This window comes from Lutra lutra, chromosome 2 (genome assembly GCF_902655055.1).
Source record: "Lutra lutra chromosome 2, mLutLut1.2, whole genome shotgun sequence".
Classification (NCBI taxonomy): domain Eukaryota; kingdom Metazoa; phylum Chordata; class Mammalia; order Carnivora; family Mustelidae; genus Lutra; species Lutra lutra.
Window position 1 is genome coordinate 19,333,269 of NC_062279.1, and position 5,823 is coordinate 19,339,091.

Below are 5,823 nucleotides of genomic sequence, written 5' to 3' on the forward strand. Positions count from 1 at the left end.
GAGAGCCCGATGCAGGGCTCAATCCCAGGACCCTAAGACCATGACCTGAGCAGAACCCAGAGGCTTTAACCCACTGAGCCACCCAGGAGCCCCCCACTACGGATGTTTTTGTTAATAATATACTGTCCTTTGACAGGTGAATGTCCGTCAATGGGTGATTGGCTAAACACACCATGGTACATCCATATTGTACTGTACTATGGAATTTGGTTCTATGGAAAAGGATTAAAATCTTGATACACACAACAACTTGGGTGAAGCTTCAGAGAATAATGGTGAGTAAAAAGTAACCAAAAGGTTACTTACTGTATGATTCCACTTACATAATTCCTGAAGGAACAACATTATAAAAGTGAAAAACAGATTAGTGGGTACCAGGGATCAAACAGGTGCTGGGTAGGAGGAAAGTGGGGATGACCACGAGGGAGCCTTATAAGTATGAAAGTGTTCTGTATCTTGACTGTATCACTATCAATATCTGGGTTGTGACATTGTACCACAGTTTGCAAGATGTTATCACTGCAGGAAACTGAGTAAAGGATCTATGGGAATTCTCTGTATTACTTATTACAATTCCCCATGAAACTAGAACTAGCCCAAAGTAACAAGTTTAATTTAAAAAAGGTTATAAATATATTTAAAATAACAACACACAGGATTGAAGTATAGAACCTGGGAACTAGAAGGGCCTTTGGTGATTTTCTTCCAATCCAAAATACCTTATACCAGACAAAATTCATTTATCATTTTGACTTAAATTAATAATTTCACTTATAAATATGTTAGGGTATGTGATTATATGAAGAAACTTTTTTAAAAACAAGATTTACTTTTTTGGAATAGAGTGGGGAGAGGAAGAGGGAGAGGGAGAGAGAGAGAATCTCAGACAGACACCAACACTGGGCTTGATATCATGACCCTGAGATCATGACCTGAGCGGAAACCAAGAGTCAGACGCTTAATCAACTGAGCCAGCCAGGCTCCCCTATACAAAGAAACTTTATTCAGATGCTATTTAATCTAGGCTTAATTTATTAACGACTTGCAAAATACAATCATCATAGAACATCTTGTCCCTAAGGGAATGGGTTAAAATAATCCTCTGTGGCTATGAAGGAACCATCAGTATGAACAGAGGTCGAGCTGCATTTAACAAAGAAGTGCTCTGGCCCCTTCTCTCATGAAGCTTTCTTATATTTCATGAGAAATTTATCTTGGAAAGAATCCTAGTTTACGTCTTTGGGAATGTGGACATATACCCTTCTAGTTTCTAGCTCAAGGACTGACACATGGTAGATCTTCAATAAATCTGTGTTGATTTGGCACTGACATTTCTTACTTTACCTACTATGCTCATCTATTGCTTTTTTTCAAGTGCAGAAATTTGCGGCTGATCACTGAAGTGGAGAGATAAAGGACAAGAAGAACTTATCAAACAAATATCAGAGACAAATTCCTTAGTGCCAAATCAAGAGACACCTTACTACTCCTTCCTGTATTCCCTTGCCTATTGGTGAAAACACAAAAAATCTACCAGGCGTATAATGACAGGGTTTTATTTCTAAAGGCCTTGGAGTCTCACAGGTATTTTTCTGACATAATGTATTAGATTCTGCTGCCGGGCGCTGTCCTCCTCTGAGGCAACGGACGGCTTTGATGGCAATGATTTAACCATCTCGTAGAATGTTCTTTGTTCACATTTCTCCTGAATTCTGTTGCCAGTGGAGGAAATCAGAGGCAACAGAATCAGAATGCCAGAAGCTGAAAGGGAAATTTAGAGGGCACGTCATGACCCTCCTCACTCTGTGAGGAGGGAGGTCACTGACACATAGAGCTCTCTGGTACCGTAACAGTGACAGGATGCAGATTTCCACATTCCAAACCTCTGTTTCCCTCACTGACATGTACCCCCTCAACATGTGATGTCCAATTGCAGGAGAAGAAGGATTGAACTATATTTTCATCTTTTGCTTATATGAAAAATATCAGATCCTAAGTCCCTGAAGGGTAAAAATTGTGCTTTTTTTATACATTTGTGTATATGACCTAGCTTTGGTGCTGTGTGAAGTCTTACGATACACTCAGTTTTTGAACTGGCTAATTGGAGCATCTGTTCCTTCTTTCTTAAAGTGAATGTTGCTAATTTTTCTTCAGGCTGAGGACTTGCGTGGCATTTGCATTGCTCAGAAGGGAGTGGTTACCCGGAGAGAATTCTGTGTCAGGACTGCCAAGTCTGTCAGACGAGCCCTGGCCTGTGCTCACTGCAGCTTTGCCTTCTCACAGGCTGCTAATCCAGGGGCCATTTGATAGCTCTGGCATGGTCCTGAAAACCGAAGAGTGGCCCCAAACTGCAGCAGAAAGGCATTCTTCTTCTTGCTGCCTATTTGTTCTTGAATTTAGGGCCCAACCAACTTGCATTGCTACTAGTAACAAGCAAAATTAATTAATTAATTAATTAATTGAAAAGATACAGTCAGACACACATCCACATTTTACAAATGTGCTGAGGAAATGATTTAATAATTTGAGTCAGATTTCTACTTGGGCAACCAAAGCCGACATAGAACCTCTCCGGTACTTTGACATCTACTAGCATAATTGTGAATTATCACTTTTATTTGAGTCATTTTAGTTCCCTCAAAGCTATCAGATCATTCAACTTCTCTGAGAATCTAAAACTTATTGTAAAGGTGTACAGAACACATGAGTTCGAAAGCAGGTCATCAACTGAATGAAAGTGAGCGTGTGAACAGTTCCTGAGGCAAAATCTTGTAATGCTTTCCAGGTATCAGGAATGAAAGGATAAGAAACTTTAAGGTTGTCCAGAAGTAATTAGTGTTCGATGCTGAAGGACTGGCCATGTCCATGGCTATCAGAGGGCTGAGCCTCTTAAGCCCCTCTAATTGGGAGCATAAATTGACAGAAATATGGAGTAACAAATTTGAAATGATAATTTTGCTTATGATTTCCATACAGCAATCCTTGTTAGACAATGTAGCCCCAGAGTGCCAGGGAACAAATCTCTTAGCTGGAGAAAAGCACTGCAACCAGGGGCAGGTCATTGCTTGGGGAGTAGGGTTCCCCATCACAAAACCCACAGTGCTGTTCTATCTCTGAACCCTGGTCGGTGACCCAACTGTGTGTGCTTTCTCCCCTGGGAAATAGACCAAGGAGGAAAAGACAGGTCAGCATCAATCATTCTGCCTCATGAGCAAGCCAAGTTCAGTGGCCTTCCTTTTGTACATGAAAAGCAACCTCTCCCATTTTCTAATCTCTAAACCTATGTTGCTAAAAAGACAAGTGTCTGAAAAAGAGCTCCATCCAGGCCCACAGTTCAAACCCCTCAGGTTCAGTTCATGGCCACTGATGATTACATGGTACTCCTTCACCCATTCATCTTCCAAGCTCCCGGATGATAGAAGAGTTGGTGTAACAGGAAAAAATGACGTCAGCCGATTGCTGCCCAGACAGAATGTCTCACAGAAGCAAGCCTGCCCTTTGCCAAGGCTCTGCTACCATTGAGATGCCTGGAACCTTGATGCCTGGAACCTTGGACGGGAGCTAGTTTTACAGTTAGGTCCTTTGATGTGGTACCTGTTTCTCTGAAAAATTCACAGTGCATTCCATTTTTTAAGAGGAACACAGAAGACATGGCAAGTCCATACCCATCCCTCCTTCCCAGAGGTAACATTAAGCTGGTGAATATTTCTGCAACTCTTCTAGCCTATTACTCCTTTCACTTCTGCACAGGACTAAACAAGTGAAAACAAAATCTGAGAATAAGTTGATGCACACACGGATCTTGGCTTCTATGGTAAGTCAGAAAGGAGAAAAATCAAGGAGATTTGATGCAAAACCAATCATTAATTTTGCAGTGTATTTTTATTGAAGTATAATTTCTTAATGATAGAGCATACAAATCACAAGAATATAGCAGATCTGACAAGTGCACACATTGGTGTCACAATTATTCAGTAAGTCACTATTTTTAAATGCTCAGATTTCTAGAAGTACATTAACAGGTTACTCTACTCTCTCCATTATTTTTAAGTAGAGCTGTAATATTTTTTTTCTTTTAAAGGCCAGATCAGATCTTGGGAAAGTTGATAAATAGAGAAGGATGAGAACCTGCTTCCCAGGCCAAAGCGTTTTATGAGTTTGAGCTAGGTCTGGACTTGAAGATACCAAAAGTTAAATTTTCTTTAACTTTTGGTATCTTAAAGGAACTCATTAAAAAAATACTCTAATTTTTAGTTGAGTTTCTAATAATCTTTATTGGACTCACTACCCTCCTCCACTATTTTACTAAGGAAAAAATAACTGTGGCCTTTTGATAAAAGGTCTGAGGAACTCTGAATGTTGCAAATTTCATGAATGTTATTTTTGATGTACAATTTTTATTCAAGAAGGTACTTAATTTAGTTTAATTTTAAGATTTTATTTATTTGGCGCAGAGAGAGAGAGAGAGGGCACAAGCAAGGGGAACAGGAGAGGGAGAAGAAAACTCCCCACTGAGCAGGAGCCCAATGCGGGACTCAATTCCAGGACCCTGAGATCATGACCTGAGCCAAAGGCAGACGCTTAACTGACTGAGCCACCCAGGTGCTGAATTTTAGAGAGTACTTTCAAAATCCTAAAACATCAGACTTATACTAAAAATGAAGTCCCTACCCCACTCCAGTTAAATTAGATCTCGGAGAATCTGCATTATGCAAAATGGCTCTGAGGCTGGGAGAGCTGGAAGACTCTTTGAGAAACCCAAACTTAAGGGGACCTGGGCAATAGCCCTAATGAATATCCAGTAATGCCTACAACCATGCAAAGTTATTCATTTTTTCCCTTTTTAATTCTATCAGCATCCTTTTGATGGACAGGCTCTGAAGTCCACAGAGATAAGCTTGCGAGTTTGCGATCTGGCAGCATAGTTGCGAGTCAAATGTTTAAAGTTGGACTTTGCCACTTACCAGGTAGGTGACTTGCCCTCTCTGTGACTCGGGTTTTCATCTCTTAAAATGGGGGAGACATTTTGGAATTCTGCTACTAAATTTTTCTAAAGGTTATCAGGATTGGGGAGGGGCAATGACAATGACTAGCTCATACTGTGGGGAGGATTAAGTAAGTTAAGACAGGCCACGAGTGTATTTGTAACCCCAAATCAATACCTGTGGTACTTTCATGGTCAGTTTCAGACACACACAATGCTGAAGAATGTGTGTTGCGATGTTCATAGTCTCAGCTGACACTGAACAAGAATGACACCCTGCCTTGTTTCAGCTTTCTGACTGTTAACAAGTGTCACTTTTGAAGTCTATTTAGTTCCATGTTGTTACATTTTTGTGTCTTTGGTTAGAGATTCTGCTACTTAAAATGACCCCAAAGCATAACCCTAAAGTGCTGTGTAGTATTTGTAAATGCAAAAGATTCTGAGGGGCTGTACAGAGAAAATATATGTGTTAGATAAGATTCCTTCAGGCATGAGTTTTAGTGCTGTTGGCCATTGAGTTCAATGTTAATGAGTCAACAATACCTACTAAACAAGGCGTCTTTAAACAGAAACACACATAAAGCAAGAAATGTACTCACTGGATGATGCAAACGTTGTGACCGGAGGCTTGCAGGAACCTCCCCTTGAATCTCCTCTAGGAGCAATGATTCAGTATTCACTGTGAATTTACAGAACACAAGTACCGCAAATGAAGAGACCTGGCTGCCTACCCAGTAAAGCACATACAGTGTTGCCAGGCACATAGTTACTGCTACAGAAGTGTGTGTTAAGTGAAGAAATCCCTCACTGAAGTTATAAAGTTCAAATGTCACCTTTAA